Raw genomic sequence first — 23455 nt, forward strand, 5'->3', positions numbered from 1 at the left:
CATCTTCACCTAAGTTAACTCAGGAGACTCATCTGGTCACTATATTCCTCACCTTGATCTCCACCAGCTTTAGGTTTCTCATAACTGCGGGATCCCCAAATTGGGGACATGAAAGTGTCGGTCAGTAAAGGGAGAAGAAATTGGATTTATGTTTTCATTTGACACATTTTTCTGACCATTTTCTAAAAGTTGGTGAGAAAAACTTACCAAAGAAGGGTGTCAAAAGCCCCTGAGGAGGCTCTGCCCTACCAAGCCATTGCTCATCTTCTTTCTGCTGATAACCTCACCCAATTTCTCTTGTACTGATTAAAAAAAAAAAAAGGTGACATCCCTGCAAAGGCATGTCTATGATCTATTTGTGAAATAATTCCATATTAGACTTATCTCAGTGTATTGTCTATAGAGTCACAAATGAGTCCTAGGTACCTGAGGTTCATGACATGGAAAGCGACTCAGCTGGCCCTACAGGAGCATAGATTATTTCTACTGATTACTGACCTAAATATGAAAGGAGCCTTGTTGGAGTTTTTGATGTAGGTCTTCAAAGCCTGTGAAATCTACAGCCCAGGGACTATTGTGGAGGATTCCCCGCTGTTCTTGCAGTCCTCCCCTCTTGCTTTCAACAAGGGCAGCCTTCTCATCTCTTGACACAGGAGGTGGAGGGGGTGCCTATCGTCTTGAAGAGAAGATGCAGTTCTCCACATAATGCTCTGAACTCCATATCCTTCACCTCCTTTTATGATAGACATACCATTGCCTGAATATGGAGGCATTTCCATCTATGGTTGATCTGGCCATTTGATGTAGGGAAGGTTATTGTTCTGTGGCAACTGGAAGAGGAGGCTAGGAAGTCATGTCTCCATCCTCTGACAGAATTACCTCCACCTTGTGAGCTCCCCTGGGGAAACTCATACAAAAACCAACATTCACAGTGGACACTGGCCTCCTGCTCTCCTGGTCTTGATCTTGATGGGTGGTCCTTTCTGGTCCATCTTATCTGTCCCCTTATGAATGAATTACAGAGCAGACAAAACCCTCACTGACTAGGAAACTGAGGGGGCACCAGAATTGCCTTAAGTATAGAAGAACATTAGGGGCAGCCAAGCCTGCAGGAGGGGTTTACTAAGGCAGCTTGTCAAGGTCAGAGCTATGTTTTCACAAATGCTCTTACCTCGATGTCTTCCTCTTCCTTGTGGGGCTCACTGGCTTTAAGGAAGTTTGTGGTGGAATCTCCCTTCTCTCCAGGGAGGAAACTCTATGGTAGTATCCTCATAAAGTGACTTGATATATTCTAGGCCATGCCACCCTTCATCATCTGGCCTCCACTGACCCATATCACTGAGTCTTTTCTCTTGGAATATAACTAGAAAGGATTTGCAGAGGCCATAACTTGAGAAGCAGTAGCAGTCAGAAAGATGAATTCCTCTTCTCTTCCGGATTTGGATTCTGGGTATATGCTGAACTCCCTAGATAGTCTAGGCACCTTCTTCCTCTCTCCAAGTTTCTGAGGAAGGGAATAGATAGTCTTTGATTTCTGTATGCACCCATAAACTGTTTTTGAGTGCTACTTATGTGCCATGTTTGATTATTTCACTTGTGGACTAGTGATCCACCTCACCCATTAAAATTTCAGAGACTGTTGCAGAGATGGGGCATTCTCTTCCATTCCCTGTCTTTGGCCTTCTACAATGGGAGTTTCTGCCCTGGAATCCTGGAACACTGTCCTCAGCAAGCCTGGTATTACCATTGCCCTATTCCAACTTATGCTAAAAGCAGGATTCAGCAAGAGCCCTGCAATATACTTCATTCTGGACCCAAGACCACCTCCCTGTCTGCTACTATTCCCTTCTCCAACCATCAAGTGTAGATTATTTGTTTTAATTCAGACATTTTCACTGCTCCTCTGGAGTCCTCCAGCCCTCCTAACATTTTTTTTTTTTTTTTTTTTTTTTTTTTTTTTTTTTTTTTTTTTTTTTTTTTTTTTTGTTGTTGTGTTGCATTTCCTGCATATAGTTACTTGAATCAGCTTACCCCCCCCCCCCCCCACCCCCCCCCCCCCCCCCCCCCCTGGCCACCCCCCTCATTCTGTCTCTTCCCTCCCCCAATAGTTACTGCCCTGGTGTCCTTGAGTTCCTCATTATCTGTCATAATCTCATTCATTCTCTTGCCCATCCTCACCTACCACATTTACCCTGGGATCCTCCCAGGCATCTACTCACAAACTAGTCTTCAGGGAAGTCTTCTCTCCCAAAAGGATATTTATCCCATGCACTCTTAAGACCAATGCCTCATATCCATCTGTCCTCTGTAATTATTTCTTATAAAAACACAAGTTTTGATCAGGAAACATGGAGCTGCCAGAGCCTGCCAGTGAGATTGATAGTGGCACCTATCACCACTGGCTAGCATCTTCCAGAAAGTTCTCAGTGTCAAAGAGAAACCACTTCTTGGGCTCTCTGCTCCCCTATTTCAACTTTCAGGGCTTCCTATCAATGGGTCTTAGTTTTAGCTTTTGACAAATGAAGTATTGAATTTAGATTATTATTGACTTCTCTGTTTGCATCCCCAGTGGCTCTGGCAGTGATGGACTTAAAGGAGGCAGCAGCAACAGAACCTTAGTTTCTACGTAGGTAAAAGCACTGTGCTGGCTGTGAGTGTCAGGCAAAAGCCCCCTGTGTGTTCAGTGTTGGAAGAGAAGCCCTCAAGGAGTAGGTGCTGGAGGTTTTGTAGGCTCTGTAAATCCTCAGGCACAATTGAAGTCTTCCTGAAGGATAATAATAGTCTCTCATGTGGCCCCATACATCCCACAGTGAATGCCAAGAGCTCTCTACTTCACTCTTTTCTCAGAAAGCTTGATCCAATCCTCTGGCCCAAAAGTATTTTAACTACCCCTTTTGGGCTTGTGGCTCAGCTTTACTTCGTAGCATCATTTTTCTGGAGCTCTTCAATTTTGCGAAGCTCTATGGGCAGTGACATGAATGGCTTCTGGGAAGTCTCCTCATATGAGGGACCGCTTGTCCCTGTAGCTGGTGTGTTCTTGACTTTCGGACAATTAATTGGTAATGGTCTATCTCCAAATGGGATAACTTTTTTGCTTGCACACAAACTTAGCAACTGCCACAGGAATAAAATAAAGGGAAAATTCTCAAAGCTCATTCCATTGTGAGTTCATCAGGGCTTCTGGAAGATTCTCTCCTCATTGGCAGACCCTAAGGATTCTGTGGCTCCTACTGAAGAAAGCTAATTTCCAGTGTTGGGGTGGGGGTAGGGTTCTCTTTTACCAGTGGGAAAATCTCCTAAGGATAACACATTGATCTTCTGAGACATTGCTGAATATACACATGCATAACCCCCTGGACTTAGGAAGGAAATTTCTTTGACTTCTCTCCATGTTCTTTCTAGTCCTTTGAGCTCTGCTCTGTGTGTCACAGTTCAGATGCTTTTCCCATTTACCCTTGCTCCCCAGGAGTTTAGATTTACCAAGGTGCAGTTACTCTCCTTCAACTAGTGTGCATTCATTTCTTTAAATCTTTATTGGATCAACATTATAAAAATCTATTTTATAAGAGAAAAGATAAATCCAACAAATGCAGGAATTTTTCTTTTTATTATTCTCTTCCTGCCTCATAAGTAGATGAGATATTTATGTAATTTTTGTACTTTAATAAATTTTTATTGGGGCTATACCTGGGATCAATTTCAGAGGGGGAGGGGGTCTGCTGAGGGGTTGTCAATACCAGTGATCAGACTATAGCCCTTCTCTGTTTATGGCAACTTGTGTGAGGGGTATTTTTAATGAGGCTGGAGTTGATACTTGCCTCTTCAACTCTGTTTCTGGACCTCAGTCTTGCTATTCTGGTGTTTGACCACTACAGTTGCAAATTAATGAGACGGAGTTTGTCTTAAGCTTTATGAAACAGTCTCCCTCAGGGAGAATATATCTTCTAAGGGGTGAGGAGTTTTCCTTCTGTTTTTATGAGCTCTGCAAGCCCTTTCTAATTATATTCTAAGAGAAAATGTCCCAGCAGTCTGAATAATAGAGGCTAAGAGGGAGTTAGGTTCACATTTATTCATAAGCATTTATTCAGCTACTCTTCTGTAGGTTCTGGTCAGAAGATGGAAAGTGCCAGGGGGGTGGAGTTCAAATATGATTGAACATTGTCCCTCAATCAAGAACTTGGAAGCTACAGTATCAGAGTTTTCAAGAACATTGGCTTCTGGGACACTACTTTTTTTCCCAGACTTTCTCTTAAGCCCTCACTCCTGCTCAGTCCCTCTGGGTGTCCACACATCTATTCACAGCTCTCATCTCACCCTGCACACTCTTTCTGGGTTGTTTAGACACAACAATGATGGCTTATACATACTTTGTCCTAAGTGTTTTTCAAGTCTTTAGATTAGGGTATGATTTTTTTTTAATTTTTAAAATCCAAAGCCATTTTTTTTTATTAGAATAAAAAAAATCATCATGGAGAGACCAGAAAATATAGATGAGCATGACCATACTGACAGAGTCAGTCGTTGTGAACAGCTATGTGTATATCCTTCTAAACTCTTGTCCTCTCTCTTTAATGGTGTTTCTCCAGAGTCTTAGTGCACATAACCATGCTGTTTTACAGAAATGTGATCAGAGTCATTTATCCGACCATTATTATTCTCCTTGAAAGATATCTTGGGCATCTTGCCTAAACTATCTGCATTCAGTATCCTGTTCCATCCACCCTCTGCTCAACATTACCTGCCTCCTGTTCTGAGTGATATCTCTGCCTAATAAGTTCTTGAACTTGGAGTACCCTGAATCTGCTCTGAGAACCAGATTGTTATCTTCTACTTCAATGTGGCTGTCAAGTTTCACCAATTCTATGTTACAAACATCTCTGGAGTTTACTCAGCATCTTACTATCATTGCCTTAATTTAGGCCTTCTCTAAATCTTGCCCAGATAACTCTGGTTCCAGCCCCCACTTCAAATTATCATATCTTTCACACCCTATCAAAGTTATTTTCCTAAGTGCAAATATGATTTAGGCTTTTCTCTGCTTAAAACCCTTCACTGGCTCCTACTGCTTATTGGATAAAAGACCTGATACCTCATCAAAGCCTTTAATGATCTGATTCCTACACAGCTCTCATTTCTTATCTCTTGTCCCATCATTCCTTTTTCCATGAACTTTGGATCCACACTTAACTATACAATGACTCCAAACTTTTGTGCATCCTGCTCCCTTTCACAGGGATGCTCTTTAACTTTTCCCACCCTAGACTAACTTCCACATGTCCTTCTGCAGTCACTGACCCTCAGCTACCCAGAACTCCTCTAGTCCCATCACATATCTGTCTTCATGGCCATCTGGCTTCAAGCTCATTCTGCTGGAGGTTAGAAAGAGACTTCACATCTGTCCAGTAAGGAAAATAGGGCAGGTTATCTCAGCTACTGCTAGCAGAAGCAGGAGGCTCTCGTACAGAGCAAACAATGGTTCCCACATTACCAGAACAAAGATGGCGCATAGCCATCATTCTTTTCCAAGTGCCTACAGACTGCCTATTGGGATTAATGACTTAAAGCCATTACTTTGTTCCAAAAAATGATTTGAAGTGTCACGCAGAGAGAAGATACCATAATAGAATGAGATCTGTGAAATAAAAAAAAAATGGTAAAGAATCTGTGCCAAAGGTAGAACAAAGGTCATAGAAACCTTAAGCCAAGGGATACCACTATGTAAAATGACTTCCACACCCTTGTTATGTATTTGGCAGAAGAGAGCCACAGATTTAGCTCTAAGCATTATTAAGCTATTCTGCTCAAAAAAGGGAAACATGATCATTACCACAGATCTATGAGGTACTCCTCATGGTTACTCCTGGAACTGAGACCCAAGAGGCATTCCTATTGGACCCCTCTTTTCAGTACCTGTGGATTCTTTCTCCTTTAGGGACTTTCTGTGATATTAATATTAGCCCTGTTTCCAGTATGTTTGTTCTACAGAGCTGGTAGGAAGAGAAATTGGAGGGATTTGTTCAGGGCCCTGGAAGCCAAAAATGGTGTGTGGTTGGTTCCAATTAATTGGATGGTTTTCTCAGGCCCTGCCATCTCCTTTGTCTAGCTTTTAGTTATTTTGGGACCTTTATTCTGTCCTGATTTTAAAAGCTCCAGATTTTGTCCTCTTATGCCCTCCTTCCCTCCCCCACCCTCATCCCCATGTCTGTGCCCTTTTTCCTAGGATCCGGTTTTCATCATCTCGCAGGAGACATTGAAATCAGAGCAAACTTGGTGTGAATTTCATTTATTCAACAATATACTCTGTGCCAGTTACTGTGATATATATCAAAGATGGCATAAAATGGTGCTGGGAAGAAAATGACTCTGCCTATGTGTAGGCATCTTGCCTCGGCACCCATATGGACACAACTCTTTCTGTTTACTAACTCCATCCCAATATTCTCAAGATACAGAGGTAGAAACTAAATCCCCAAAGGCAGATCCATTTGTGGAATATTTCTTCTTGGTATTTATCCTTTAGGATCATAAAGGAAATCATAGATCTCTGGGATTTTAGACCCAGGATGTGGAATCTACTGGTCCTTAAGGCAGGTAGACCGGTTCTCTTTGGGGGTGACCCAGATGTTGGACAAGCCTCACTGGAACCACTTCCTGATGGACCTTCTCTGATTGCTCCATCTAGGGGCCAGGGACCTGTGTGGAGAGTTTCTTCTTACTCCTGGTGCCTTTGTATCTTGCCTACAATGTAGGTGGACCACACAACCATGGAGATAGAGATGGTGACTGTGTTTCTTAAAAAAGATGGCCTCATTGTGGATTTGCTTCTCTCTAGGATGATCTGGTCTTTTTACCTTTTGTGAGGACAGTGGGTGATCTGAATGGAGATATTTCAATCCTTGCATGATTGGTGTGGCTGTTGGATATTGGTGGGGGTGTTATGGGGACTGGAGTGGCTGGCTTGTAAGAGACAGTCTCCATCTCAGAGCTCCCCCTGCTTAGGCTGCTCTCTCCTTGACCCAAGCACATAGCAGTGACACTTCCTGTAGACGCTCCCAGAACTGGTCTCTTGGATGGAGCTGTTCTACTGGTCTTCACCATGCTCTTGACCTTGATGCCCTTTGTCCTGAAACATCCCAAACTGGTGTCCTACATAGTTAAGCCTCACCTTACCTTACCAGAAAGGCTGGGCTATGGGTTGTAGGACAGGGATTCTCACTAGGATTAGGAGAATTGGGGGTCCTGGGCATGGATCTCTCTGGCACATTATCAGGTCATTATGGGGGCTCCTCTGGTTGCTCCTTGCTTAATAGTTCTCAGTCTTCATTACTGGTCTAGAAATCTGTGGTGGGCACATTGATACTGGGAAATCAGATGGTAATCGCCATTGTCTCTTCCATATTAAGTCAAGTACCACAATCTCAATTGCCTGTTCAAGTTTTCCCTCCCCTTTATTTGCAGATGCATGTAACACATGTGCAACCCCATTTTTAAGGGACAGGTTAAAGGTGAGCCACAAGACTTCTATGAGGAAAATGAATATTTTCTGAAGCCTAGGGCTCTTTTTCTATCCTGGCTTTGAATTCTAGTCACTGCTGACAATTTTGGCTGCAGCTACCTTTATTTTATCCTGCAGATCTTCAAGAACTGAATTAAAAAACTTTTTTGAGTCCTTTTAGTCTTTCCAATTTGGGATTTCCTGTGCCCATCTCACCTCTGGTGATTTCACTTCCACAGTAGTATAGCCAGTGTTGCTGAATGAGGGAAATTACCTGCCTACTATTCTGATGCTGTCCCCTGATTGCTCAAAAGGATCCTCTGGGCAGAGTCTTGCTTCTCCTGCTCTACCTTTTCCATTTCCCTGAGGGAAGGATTGAGGTTTGTCACTACAGTTGAAGTCTCCCTGGAATTTGGGCCTGCTTGATCCCTTCTTATCTCCACTGCTGGTCACTGGGTGACAGTAGCTGATTTGGTCCATTATCATTGCCTCATCCTCTCAGCTCTGGTGTCCTCTGCATCCATGGTCCCCCTAGCCCCTATCCACCACGTTCTTGCCTTTCCACTCAGCATCAAGGATCTAGGAGGCCCCAAGGCACTGAGAAGCTACAGTGTTCTTGGAAGAGGACAGAGCTCCATAATCCTGTGATACCTCCATAATCCTGTGATATCTGTAACTTTTTTTTTTTTTTGGCCTTTTTAGGGCCTCACCCACGGCATGTGGAGGTTCCCAGGCTACAGGTCTAATTGGAGCTGTTGCTGCTGGCCTATGTCAGAGCCATAGTAACGTGGGATCTGAGCTGCATCTATGACATACACCACAGCTCATCACAACGCCGGATCCTTGATCCACTGAGTAAGGCCAGGGATCAAACCTGCAATCTCATGGTTCCTAGTCAGATTCGTTTCCTCTGTGCCACAATGGGAACTCCATCTAGAACTCTTGAGAAGGAAATTAACCCTATTATGTTTTCTCCCTAAATTAAAAAAAAAAAAAAAGAAATGTAATGGGGAAATCTAATTAGTATTATCAGAGGTTGCTGGAATCTGTCACATTTTTCTTAGTCTCCTGCCAGAAGTTTATAGCTATTGGGCCATGCTCAGACCTAGCAGCTCAGCTTCCGTGAGAAGTGGTTACCTTCCTCATAGAACAGTTTCCCTTTCTGTGCCTCTGTTTCTTCCTTAAACACAAGGAAATGATGCTGATTGATATCAAGTTAGCCACCTTTGCTCCTCTGGTTGCCTCTTATCTGAGCAACAGCTCTTGTTTCTGTTAAGAGTCACTCCTGCAGTATGTATGTATAGGCATGGACTACATATCCAGGAGACATTAGGGATGTGAGGCTTGGGGGTTAGAATGGAGTCATTTTTGAGTTCTGTGCTTCCTCAATTTGATCCCCTCCTGTGAAGGTCAATAAAAGCATAGCTCCCTGGCTCTCTTTTATATTCTTCAAAGTTTGCAATTGTGGATTCTCCTTACTGTTTTCTTTGGAGGAAAAACTCATTCTAGTTATCCTGCATCTCCATGCTTCCTTCACCCTATTGAACAGCTTCTTTGATCTCCTTATGATCCAGATGCTTTGTTAAATATCTCTTCATGTTTGGGACCAAGTGCATCCTGGGGTGATCCCTCAAGGCTGGGTGCCCTTATCTCTTTGTCTGGTATATTCTTGGTGTTCAGACTCTTGGTTGAGATTATCTCCACAGACCATCAGAGAAGGGATTCCCCTCTCACTGAAACAGGCAGCAGCAGCTCTCAAGAGAACCATTCTGGTTCCAGCAATCCTTGACTGGCCCTTTCTCAAGAGTATCCTTCTCTGGACCTCCAGAGTAAACTCAGAAGTAGGTCCTTTCTTCAGACTTCCCCAAATACCTCTTCCCCCCTCTCCCAAAGGAGAGCTCTCACAATGGCCCATCTTAAAGATCATTCATTATATAACTGCACTTAGAGGTAAGCAGCTTCCTTCCCTGGAGCAATCTGTCATTTTTCCACCTCCAATGTTCTCCCAACATTTTTGGTCAGAGGAAGTGCAAATGATTGCCCAGGGCAGAGGTTATCCCCCTTCAGGAACCTTAGGCAATTAAATTCACGAATGAACACTGATTTCATATCCTTCCAATGTTAATTTTTCCTATTATAACATTATAATAAAAAGAACAAAAAGGCAAAATAACTCAGGAAAAAGTTTCTACTTTCATTTTCTATAGTTTTTCCTGGCATTTGATCACATGTAGGTATGATCATTGTATAGTTATAATCAGAGTGTGGATACAAGTTTATTGTTTGAAAATATTGCATTGAATATTCTCTACATTGTTATTGTCTTTTAATTAATATTTCCAATGGCTATATAATATTTTATTGATTTCATAAACCATAACATCTTTTGGTTTCTTCCACTGTTTATTTATCCTTTTAATTAAATATTACTATTACAAATATTAAAAAATAAACACCTCTGTATATAGTGCTTCTTACATTTGATTCCTTGAGTTAGATTACTGGGGTAAAGAATATAGATGTTTTCATAGCTTTGGAACATTTTCCTAAATTCTTTTCCCAAGTGCCAATCTGTCATTTTTTTCAATTACCAAGAGTGCTAAATATGTCTCTGGCCATTTAGGAGAATTGAATGGAAGATATAATGTGTGTGTAGCCCCGAGCAAAACTGGCAAATGGTTTCTTTCCCAAACCGGCAAACTTATGTTCACAAACCACAGAATTAAGGTGAACTGAGTAATAGATTTTCCTGACATTTATTCCCCATATGCCACTTTCTCCTGTCCCCTCTTTGAGACAACACCCACCTTTTACCTAGACATCTAGGAAATCCTTGGAAATGCCTTTATTGACTATCTAATGCCACTGGATTTTAGGAAATAGTAGTTAAAGCAATTCAATTTACAGAAGCAAGCATTTTTGCCTTTGTCTTCTTTCCTAGCCAACTTCTCTGCAGAACAACAAATCCAATATTCAAGTAACTTATTTTTATTAAAAGTTTTACATATATACATATATATATATATTTTGTGTGTGTGTGTCTTTTTGTCTTTTCCAGGACCGTACCCATGGCATATGGAGGTTCCCAGGCTAATGGTCTAATTGAAGCTGTAGCCGCCAACCTACGCCAGAGCCATAGCAATGTGGGATCTGAGCCACGTCTGAGACCTACACCACAGCTCATGGCAATGCTGGATCCTTAACCTACCAAGCAAGGCCAGGGATTGAACCCACAACCTCATGGTTCCTAGTTGGATCCGTTAAACACTGAGCCACAATGGGAACTCCAAAAGTTTTAAAATCTTAAAAAAAAATAGAAACACACATCACTGAACTCCGTGTGGCATATGATAACATGGCCAGGTGAGAAAAAACAGAAATCTGGTTCAATTTAAGATTCTAAATTGAAGTTTGATGATAGGATGATAATGAGATAGTAAGAGGGCAGAGACTGAGAGGGCAGTTCACACAGACCCATGACTGGCATCCAATATAAAGCAAAGCAAAGTCTTGAATGGAGATGGAAGAACAGTGGGGAGCAACCTGGGGTGATGCAGAGAGCCCTAGGCATGTGGAAAGTCTCTGGCAGAGTCAGAATAAAGATGGGAACAGCTCTTCTCCCTCTAGGCTATGAGATTTCTATCCTCCACCACAAATCCATTTACATAAGAGGGGAAGGAGTGGTTAGGGGGTGGGGCAATAAGAAGGAGAAAGCTAATCTGTACAAAAAAGGCATACGTGTAACGCTTTTCTCCAAGCTTGAACCACATGGTTGTCTGTGGGTTTCCCCATCAGGGCACTCTGAATCGCTTTTAAACTAAGACCAAAGATGCTCAACTGATTATTCTGGTTCCTCCTCTGACAAAATTAATTTTAAATACCAAAGTGGTTCCTAACTTCCTGGGAAGCCTCTGTGGATGGGAGGTCAGCAGAAGGTCCATAATGAGGTACTAGAATTTTTCTAAGTTGGTTTCATTTGTTAGTGGTTTCAAACCAATCCATTTTTTCTCAAAGCTGGATGCTGGGAAGAGTTTTTCAATGATGTCTATACCTCTACAAAGGAAGGCTGGCCCTCAGATTATTCCCAGTTGAACTTTTAGGTTTGTGGTAACTCATCTTCCATAGGGATGGCAACCATTCCAGCACAGAAACTTTTTCAACTAATTGACATAATTTTTCCATCACTATCATGTAGATTTTTGGATATGCATAGGTATTGCATAGCTATGTATGTAAATATAGTGTCTGTTAGGGCTACATGGGGGCTCATTGTTAAAATGGGTCATTATGCTGACCCATGAGACTGACCACCTTGCTCAAGTGGCATCCTGTTTTCGCCACTGGTGCCTACTTTCCCAAGACTATAAGATCCCCCTACTGTGGGACACTACACCCCTCCAGCTTTCTCAACATTGAGACCACCCTACCATGAGACACCTCCGACTTTTTCATGACTATGTGACTACCAGAGACCAGCTGCAGGTGAAAGGTAAACTACCCTCCCCTGCTTCAGGGAACCCAATTTCCCATCTTCAGGGTATAAGAAGGCCCTGCCAGAAGGGTGGGGACTGGCTTTTCTCAAGGGTCAGACACCCTCTCCTTTTCCCTCAAATAAATTTTCTTCTCTCTTTTTTTTTTTTAATATATATATTTTTTTATTTTCCCACTGTACAGCAAGGGGGTCAGGTTATCCTTACATGTATACCATCTCAGAAAATTTTCTTCTCTTTGCCTGAACACCTGGCTTGTTCTCTTTTCTCTGCACTCGCCTTGCATTCTGGTGCTGAAACTCGGGAGGAGAAGTCCCGCCCGTGGCTTGGTGGGCTTTACATCCAAACCTTCCCCAGCAGACTCCCCCTTCCGAACCCATCTGGGAAACTAAGACGATCTTCTGAGACTCTCCACTTGCCTTGCTGGATTGACATCCGCACTCAAGCTCACAATTCATCCATCCATTAAAAGGGTGAGTGAAATCCCGTCCTACCAGATCCTCCCTCTCTCTCGCCTCATTTTCAAGTCCTAGTGCTAGGTGGGGAAGCTCCCCCATGGCCTCTGGGCCCTGGGCCTTGTGCCCACTCAGTCTGCCCTTGAAATAGGGGATGCCCATTTCAAAGCAGACTACTCTTACCCTCTGAGACGACCCTGTGAATGGGGACACCTTTTCTCTTGGACCTTTCTTCTTGCTTTCACTTGCCCTTGTCTACCCTCCCTATTTGGCCACAATGGGAAATTCTCAATCTCAACCTTCAAAATCCACTCCTCTAGGATGCCACCTCCAACACCTACAAGCCCTAGGTGTCCAAGAGGGGATTAGACCAGAGAGACTTATTTATTATTGTAATACTCTGGCCACAATACAGACTTGAAAATGGGTCCCAATGGCCAGAAAACAGAACTCTTGACTACAATACCTTAAGTGACCTAGATAACTTCTACCATCACAACAGCAAGTGGTCAGAGATTCTCTTTGTTCAGGCTTTCTTTGCTATTTGCTCTTGATCCTCTCTCTGTAAATCTTGTTCTACTTCTCAAATACTTTTAGCCTACTCTGGGCCACTGTATTGTATCCTCCTAATACAAGGTCTGCGATCCCTGTTCAGATTCTTCTTCCTTTGACCCTTCTGACCACAGCCCACCCCCTATTGCTCCCAATCCCCTTGCAGCCGCTCCAGATCCAATTCCAGTTCCATAATCTCCACCTTACACTCCCTCTCAACCCAACCCCCTCCCATACCTGTTCCAGAAACTCTCTCTGAGGCCTCAGCCCCACCCTCTATCCTGAGGGTCTTAAGGACCTACCCCAACCTCCCTAAATCTCCTCCCTCCCATTCCCAGTCCCAAAAGACCTTAAAGCAGGAAGCTTCACAACAGGATCCTGCTCCTTTCTCTGTTCCCCTCCTCCCTTTTATGGGAAGTAGCTGGGACAAAAGGCATTGTTCGGGTTCATGTGCCATTCTCCCTCTCCAATCTATCTCAAATCAAAAAGCATCTTGGCTCCTCCTCCTCAAACCCCTCCCCCAAGACCTTTTAAATTTGGCCTTTAAGATTTTCAATAACCGGGAAGAACAGACAAAGCTAGAAAGGGTGCAATGAGATCAGGCCAAATACCACCTTTTAGCAACTGCCTTATATGGCTCCAAACTTCCACCAATCAACAAAGACAAGAAGCCACCTGGGCCCTGCTTCAAATGTGGCAAAGAAGGCCACTGGGCTTGCTCATGCCCGAAGCCAAGGCCCCTCCAGGTCCACGTCCCAGCTGTGGCATAAAGGGACATTGGAAGGTCAACTGCCCAAAACCCCCTCTAGGGATCTAGACATCTCATCTTGGTCCTGAGCACGAGTCCTCCTACCCAGCTCTGCCCAGCCTCCTCGGACTCACCACTGAAGACTGAAGGTGCCCAGGGCTGATCTCTTTTCTCATTGACACAGGGGCCACTTACTCTGCTGTTATGCCTGCCTACTCTGGAGAAACAAAGGTCTCTCAGGTCTCCACAGTGGGAGTTGATGGGTTTAATATCTACACCACGAATTACTAAACCTCTGCCTTGCATGCTTCAAGATACCCCATTTTCCCATTCCTTTCTCATACTCCCAAAGTGCCCTACCCCTGTACTCGGAAGAGACCTCCTCTCCAAATTCAAAGCCTCTATCACTATCCCAAGTCTAACCTGACTACTGCTTCTTGACCCCACTTCCTCTCCTCCACCCTCATTGCCCTCCTTGTCGGCAAACCTGATAGTTTGGGACACAGACAAATACAGGGAGACAGGTTACAAAAACAGGGCCACTGCGTCCTTCCCCAGTCTCAGGCTATACAGATTCTTATAGACATTCAAGCCCTACATGTGGGCACTAAACCTCTTTAGACCTTTTATCACCTATCCTAACCTTCTTTCACTCCTACAACAGATAACTCACTCTTGCATTATCTGCTCCCCAGTCTCACTGCAGGGAGCCCTAAAACTTATTCCTTCATTCCCAACACATCAGACTCAAGGTCATATATCCCAGGGGAGGACTGGAAAATTGACTTCACTCACATGCCTCCAACACAAAAAGTAAAACTCATGCTCGCTCTAGTAGACACTTCTTCAGGGTGGATTGAGGCTTTTCCTGCAAGATCAGAAACTGCCTCAGGAAGTAACACAGTTTCTCATATGAGAAAACATCCCTCACTTTGGCCTCCCACACACTCTCCAATCAGATAATCACTTTGTCTTCCAAATCATTCAGCAGGTAGCTCAATCCCTTGGCATAACCTGGAAACTGCGTATTCCTTACAGACTTCAATCTTCTGGAAAAGTAAAAATGAAAATTCTATTCTCAAAATGCACCTAACCAAACTCTAGAATTATAAAGGCCATGGACCGAACTTCTTACCATAGCTTTGGCTTGCATTAGAGCTACTCCACCTGCCCCATCTTTCCTCAGTCCTTTTGAACTCATGTGTGGACGCCCTTTTCTCTTATGTCAGTTCCCTTCCACAAGCTTCTTACTGCGAAATTATCTTCCCTCCCTTAACCTTATTAGACACCTCAGTAATTCACGGAAAAACAGGCTAAATAACTTAAATTGGATGCCATGGGTCCTACCCTTTTTAGGCCTTCTTTTACTTTCATTTTAACTTTCGTCCTGTGTTTAATGTGTCTTTTTTCAAAATTTCTTCAGGACTGCCTACAGGCCTTAACCAACTGAACTATCCATGATCTATTTCTAACTTGCTCAAATTATCAAAAGCTTCGAGCCCACACAGACCCCCTTGACCCACATTCCAGCTTTTTCTTATCTCACCCCTATGACACCCCTGTCCAGCAGGAAGCAGCTACGGAAGATTGATCTACCGCCCTTATCCTAAATCAAAAAGGCTGAAATGTTAAGGCCTACAATGGGGGCTCATTGTTAAAATGGGTCATTATGCTGACCCATGAGACTGACCACCTTGCTCAAGTGATATCCTGTTTTTGCCGCTGGTGCCTACTTTCCCAAGACTATAAGATCCCCCTACTGTGGGACACTACACCCCTCCAGCTTTCTCAACATTGAGACCACCCTACCATGAGACACCTCCGAATTTCTCATGACTATGTGACCACCAGAGACCAGCTGCAGGTGAAAGGTAAACTACCCTCCCCCTGCTTCAGGGAACCCAATTTCCCATCTTCAGGGTATAAGAAGGCCCTGCCAGAAGGGTGGGGACTGGCTTTTCTCAAGGGTCAGACACCCTCTCCTTTTCCCTCTAATAAATTTTCTTCTCTTTGCCTGAACACCTGGCTCATTCTCTTTTTCTCTGCACTTGCTTTACAGTGTCTATAAAGACCTAATAGAAGGTATCATTAATAGGAGGAGATTGTCTTCATAGGACCAGGAGGACTAGGGTGTTCTTGAGTGTTGAGATGTAACAAGGAGCAACTCACTCTCATAGCTGCATTTTCTTGGTTAATGAACCTTTGTTTCTATTACCTTGGAGGAGGGGATTTACCTGTTAGCAGTAGATAATAGATCACCTGGAAATAATCCTATCTGTGGTTATAACATAGGGTCTTAATTTTATCTATTAATGGAAGATAATATTTAATGAGTGCTTGCTGAGTGCCATCTTGGTGTTAAGTCTCTACTACCTGCAACATCTTGGTCTTCACAGTAATTTAACATGGTACTTATATTATCCCCATTTTACATATGGGGAAACAGGGTTGGAAGGATTAAGTGGCTAGCTTAAGTCCCATAGATGATAAATGGTAGATGCAGATCACTCTCAGGCAGCTGGATTTCAGAATTTGCTTTCCTAGATCACTATAGTCTGAGAAAACTCAAGAAGTTAACAAACGCAAGTAGTTTTCAGAAGAAGCCACCCAGCAATATGCAAAGTTCAGGAATATTTTGTTAGAAGGAAGGCCATCATTCTGAGTAGGCTTTCAGTGTATGTTGGACATAGGGGTGAGAGCTGGAGTTACCTGGGAATCAATGAGATCCCCTTCTTGACCACAGTAGTTGGGCAGCAGCCCTGAAAGGAGGGCCAGTGGAGGTGCCAAGCAAGCTGACTAAGGATAACAGTACTACTAACACTGAGCTCTGTGTATGTGGTAGGCATGGTACCAAAGGCCTTATATATAGACTTTTAACTGTCAGTAGATAAGACTACTTCTGATACAAGTGGAAAATAAACTCAGAGGCTGAATAACTTTCCCAACATCATGTAGCTAGCAAGTGGCAGAAGCAGTCTAACTCCCTTCCCAAATAAACTAGCACTTACAAAATAAATATATATATATTTAGCTCATCCACATTGGTTATCAGTTGGAAGAGCTAATAGGGGTAGATGAACAGTGTATTTCTTTTTAAAGACCAATGTCTTTGAAAATTCTGTGGGGTCCTCATTGACAAGAAAAGCTAAGACCTAATGTTTACTTTTACAGAATACATTGAATCAAGTAAAATTCTCCAAAAACACTTTTTTTTGGCATGGGGGTAGTTTGTCCTCAAACTAATGAAAGTATGTTATTTGATATTAGAATAATTAATTTTCAGTCACTTAAATTAAGAAAAAAAGTCAAAGCATTGAGAGAAATTTAATTTATAGTTGCAGAATAGATTCCTACAGTGTGTTTATCTTTACTGAGCTCAATGTCATTATGACCATATTATCAGAGCATACTCATCTCTTACAAAAATGTGATTTATTACCTCGTTAATACAATAAAAGTTGAATCCAAACAGGAAAAATGCATAAACTCTTACTTTTGATGCCCTTTGAAGTCCAATCATATCACTAAAAATTAACCTGCTCGTACCTATTCAATATGCTTCTGAGTTGAAAACATTATTCATAATCTAGCATATTCTTTTTTTTTTAACCCTGATTTATCTCCAAAATAAGTCTCCTAACTATGTGATAACTGCCTGGTAATATCTAGGCTACCACATGTGTTCATTGTCTTCCTTAAAGAGTTTTCCAGTAACTAGAATTCTCATTTTCTATGAGAATTGCAGTTATATGGGTAGATAGCAAATTCTTGCTTTCTTGCACAGAAAATACTAGGAAATATTAATCCTATATGTTAAAATTACTTTATATTTTAGAGTACTTTATAATTTGTAAAGCACTTGAACCCAATAATTTTGGGGTAACAACTGTAGGGAGGCTAAATGACATGTTCAAGGAAACATAGCTATCAAATATCAAACTTCATTTGACAAAGTTCAGATCCATGATTTCTGAAAACAAAGGCTATGAATAACACTATTTCTATAAAACACTCTGGGGATAATTATTAATTTCAATACCAATTAAAAACATTGGTAGCAATACTAAAGAGAAAAATTAAAAAAAAATAAAGTACTGATATGGGCAACAACATGGGTGGATCAGACATAATCTTGAGTCAATGAAATCAGATTCAAAAGAGAAGATAGCATATGACTGCATCTAAATGAAGTTCAATAATAGGCAAAACAAGGACTTCCACTCCAGCTAAGATGGAGTAACAGGGACTAGATTTGTCCTGCTGTCTGTAACAACTAAAATCCATACAAACTATATGAAACAGTGGTTTTCAAGATATTATACAATAGGCAACAAAGGACAGTGATCTTTGAGAGATGGGAAAGAAGGTAGGTGAAGCCCACCTTCTCCAGGAGAATTTCCAGACTGCAGCACTGGGAAGGGAAAGGCAGGTGAGGCCCAGTACTTTCTCCAGCAGAAGAGATGGAGCTCAGAATCTGGGAAAGCAAGGCTATGGTTCTCAGGCTGAGTATGAGGAGAGTGCAGGGAAGAGAAAGGAAGCCATTGACTTCTAGAGTCCTCTTTGAGTCTTTGAGTACTGATTAATGCTTACTCATAAGGAAAGAACCATTTTGAAGTTCCAGCTGTGGCACAATGGGATAGGCTGTATCTCTGCAATGTCAGGATGCAGGTTCAATTTCCAGCAAATGTGGCTCTGATCAGATCCTGGGGACTCCACATGCCACTAGGTGGCCAAAAAGAAGAAGAAAAAAAAAAAAAAAAAAAAGAAAAAAGGAAAAAAAAAGTAAAGAGGAAAGAACCATCCTAAAGGATTTACTGAGAATGGTTCCCTGATACTACCACCCAGAATATCAAACCCTATAATTCACAGGACATTGGGTAGAGTACTAACTCAGAGCTGAGAAAAACTAGCCCTAGACTAAACACTGCTCTGGTCCCATCTAATAAATTTAACAGTAGGGCCACAAATAAACTGTTTCTAAGCAACTCATCCATGTCCCAGGAAAAAGCTGAGAAATATAGAAAAAAAAAATAACCAGCACCCAACAAGGTAAAATTCACACTATTGGCCATCTAATGAAAGATTATCCAGCATGCAAAGAAGCAAGAAAACATAATCCATAACAAGAAAAAATCAATCTATTGGAATTGACTGAGAAATGACACAGGTGATAGAATCAGTAGACAAAAATAAAAGCAGTTATTATAACCATACTCCGTATGCTCAAGAAGATATAAGAAAGATTGAACATGTTAAGTAGAGACATGGACGATATGTAAAAGATCTCAAATGAGGCAAAAGTAATCTATCATGATAGAGGTCAAAATAATATTGACTCAGGGAATATTAACAGGGGCAGGTGTGAAGACGCCTTCTGAGATGCTGAAAAATTTTTATATCTTAATGTCTGATATGGGTGGTTCTATATGTGTGTAAACATATGTAAAAATCAGTTGAGGGGTTCCCGTTATGGTTTTGAACCCAACTGGTATCCATGAGGTTGTGGGTTTGATCCCTGGACTTGCTCAGTGGGTTAAGGATCCAGCTTTGCCGAGCTGTGGTGTAGGTCACGGATGTGCCTGTACAGTTAAGATTTGCATACTTTATGTAAATTAATCCTCCAAAAAATCCATTATTATGGATGTTGTTTGCAAAACAGGTCTACCTCTATAAACAAGTGGGTCTTTTATTCCATTAGCCATTGTGAAGAAGCCAGAAATTAACTGCCTCATAGGGATTTATTTACCACTTTAGTTATATTAATCCCAACTGGTCAATGAGAGCAGAACTCATATTAGCTGCTCAATAAATATTGTTGGTTGCCATTAACTCTTGGCAACTTTTGTTTATGGGAGTATAAAATAGAGACACAAGAAAGGAAAATCAGCATGTTTTATTTTATGCATTTACGAGATTAGGAAGTCCATACATGTATTACAGAATTAATCTGCCACTTCCAAGAGTTAGAATATGTGTGGATAAAGGCATAAGAATGGGTATCTAGGCTAGTCTTCAATCTTTAGATAGGAGTCAAACTATCAATAAAAGTAGATTTCTGTTGTTTTTGTTTTTACACACCATTCCTACTAAGTACCAAAGGCAGGTCACTGAGTAAATAGTTTTCAGTGGGTAATTCAGGTAGGAATCCTATCTCTATGATTTCCTAGGTAGTTTCATAACTAAAATTGTTCTGGATGATTCTCCCTCTTTAACAAGTCAGATATAGATGCTGCTTCTCAATTTGAATGTATTTCTCACCAGAATTCCAGTAGGTCAGGTTATGTATCTGAGAACAAGAAGTCAGATTTCTTTTCTTAATAAAAGAGGGACATGTTGGATGGAATTTCTTGAAGACAGAGAGTGCTGTTTCTGAATAGTGCCATTAATAAAAATAATAATTGTTATCCATATCCCCCTGTGGGAATGTACACAAGGCTTGTTGGCACTCTTGAGTTTGATATTACTTTGCCATTCCTTTTTTTGAAAATGAATTGCCAGGCAGTCTTTTCATTGGAGTGTCCTGCAGCAGACATTCCTTGTATGCTGTTTTCTTGGCACCTGGCAGAAGAGTCGCAGTAATGGCCAAAAGGGGGAGAAATGAAAGCACTGGAAGAGTGCTTTTTCTCTGGCTTTGCATCAGCCATAGCCTGGAAGCACTGATGGTGGTCATTGCTGCAGATGCTTAATTTTTCTAGGCAACCTTGGGAAATACTATGGCCTAATGCTGGGAAGGCAGATATCTGGGCCTCCGTTTTGTAGACTCAGTAGTAGTGTCACTGGTGTTTTCAGAGTTATCAGGACAGGACACAGGTCGGACTGCAACAATGAAGAGCAGTATTTCTCTGATTCTTTCAATCTATCATTTCCCAAGTTGGCAGGAATCTTGTTTCTATGTTTCTCCAAACTTATTAAGGAAGTTCCTGAGGCTATCTCTGGGTGATAATGATTATTTTTTCAACTTATCACGTGTGTTCAGTTTTTCTCCTTTCCTGTTCTGGTTGGTTGATTTAGGTATCGTGGCAGCTGTTATGGTGAATTGACTACATGCATTGCCTTTGCCTTGTAACACTGTAGGCTCTTTTCTCTCCTCCTCTGGGAGTGGCCACATGTCTTGCTTGCCAGTGGGGATTGCAAGACACTTGAATGTTTTTGTTTCTTATCTTGCTCCCTGCCTTTGCATTGGAACATGTTTAGGTTAATGTCCTAGAGGATTAGAGACCATATGGAGCAAAGCCAATTCATCAAAGCTGAGGCCATTCTGTGGGTTCACTTAAGATCTTAGAACACAGATTGCTTAAACCCAGGTAAAATCAGCTAGGTCTGGTCCAGAGCAGCAAAACTATTCAGTCATCTCACCAGATTGTTGAACTAAATAAATGCTAATTGTTTTACACCATTGTGTTTTGTGGTTCATTGTTTTGCAGCATATGGTAGCAATAGATACTTGATATATGTACCTATGTCATGAATCCCTTTGAATCAGGCCCTCATCTGCTTCTTCCATTTTATACATTGTGAGTCTGGCTCATAGCTTAGATTACTGTTTTGGCTGAGTTGCTGTGGTTATCCCCAGTAAGAAAAACATCCTTCAGTCTTCCCCTCCAAATCCTATTGCCTCAAGCTCTCATTCTCATATGTTTATCTAGAGGACTGACTTTTTTTTTTTAATATTATCAACTCAAAAGTAAAAATATTAACTCCTATAATATGCATCAGTTTTGTATTCCTATCACTCAGATTTATCAAATTATTTCCTATTTAGCAATCTGTTTCCAACATTTGCATAAGAAATTACCACAAAGTGGTTGAAAACTAAATTTATTTATTTATTTATTTTTGTCTTTTTGTCTTTTTAGGGCCACACCCGTGGCATATGGAGGTTCCCAGGCTAGCAGTCAAAATGGTGCTCTAGCTGCAGGTCTACCACTACAGCCACAGCAACGTGGGATCCAAGCCATGTCTGCAACGTACACCATAGCTCATGCAACGCCAGATTCTTAACCCAGTGAGCAAGGCCAGGGATCAAACCCTCATCCTCATGGATACTAGTCAGGTTCATTAACTACTGAGGCACAACAGAAACTCCAAAAGAAATTTATTGTCTTACAGTTTTGGAGGCTAGAAGTCCAAAGTCTAGGTGTAATGAAGGCTCTAGGGGAACATCTGTTTTTTGGCTTTCTCTTAGCTTCTGGTGCTGCTGGCAATCCTTGGCATTTCTTGGCTTGTAGCTCCATAACTTCAATCTCCATCTCCATCATCACATGGCATTTTCTCCTCCTGTTCTTAGAAGAATGTCAGTCCAATTGGATTAAGGACTCACCCTGCTCCAGTATGACCTCATCTTAACTAATTACATCTACCAACAACTTTTATTTCCAAATTAGATCACATTCTTAGACTGTGGGATTAGAACCTCAACATATTTTTTTTGTGAGGACACTATTCAACAACAACACCATTGATTTTTTACGTTTCAGATTCTTGCTATTGTCATAAATAAGCTTTGCCTTATTTTTGTGTGATTCTTGTACTATTGTACTATTCTTGTCTGGGTTTTGGTCTCAAGGTTATCTAACCTACTAAAAATAATTTGGGTAATGTTTTATCTTTTATTATTTTATGAAATAGCTTGTATGATATAGGGATAATTAGGAATAATCTGTAACATAAAACTTTGGTCATATATATGTGAAAAACTATTTGAGCCTTCTTTGTTGTGGGGGGCTGTTATTTCTGACTCTTGATCCAATCATTATTGCGCTATTATTTTTTTGAAACTTTTAGTTTCTTCTTGAGTCAATTTTTATCATATATAATTTTTTTCTAGAGGATTTATTACCAGAAAGTTGTTTGTACTCTTTATCAAATGCTTCTAAAAGATCTATACTCTGTCTTTAGTTATGTTTCCTCTTTGGTCCCAGTATTATTGATTTATGCTACCTACACCTTTTTATGTTTGTTTTCTGCTTTTTTTGGTGATTAGTCTTACTATTAGTTTGCCTATTTTATTAGTATTTTCACAGAATACTTTATTTGGCTTATCCTGTTGTTCCTTTTCTAGTTTGTTGAATTGAACATTAAATTGATTGAACTTTAATCTTTTCTTTGGTAAACAATTAATTTGGCTATAAATTTAACTCTACTAATTTCCTTAATTATGCAAGTCTTGATATGTGGTCCTTTATCTTTAATTTTAAGTGTTTGGGAATTGTAGTCCTTAGGTTGTTTGGAAGTGTGCTTTTAAATTCCCAAGCATAGATCAGTTATTTTAAGAAATAACTTTAAAAATTGTGCTGTAGTCAGAGAATGTAGTAAGATATTGATTCTTTAACATTATTGAGAATTTCTTTAAGACCTAGTAAATAGTGAATTTTCAAGTGTGCTGGAAATGAATATATTATCTTTAATTATTGGGTGTAGAGTTCTGTGTGTCACTGAAGCTTGTTAATTATACTCTAAAAAATGTTTTACATGATGCATTACTTCAGTTTCTACAATGGATACATTAAAATCTCCTGCTCTTATGATTGATTTGTCATTTTCTTGTAATTTTGTCATTTATTTAGGAATATACTATTAGGTACATTATTTCATAATTTTATGTCTTCTTGACAAAGTTTTTATTATTATGCAATGTCTTGCTTGATCAATATCAATGGTTTTCTTTAAATTCTATTTTGTCTATTTTAATGTCTCATTTGTTCAGAGATCTCTT

This window comes from Sus scrofa, chromosome 1 (genome assembly GCF_000003025.6).
Source record: "Sus scrofa isolate TJ Tabasco breed Duroc chromosome 1, Sscrofa11.1, whole genome shotgun sequence".
Lineage (NCBI taxonomy): Eukaryota > Metazoa > Chordata > Mammalia > Artiodactyla > Suidae > Sus > Sus scrofa.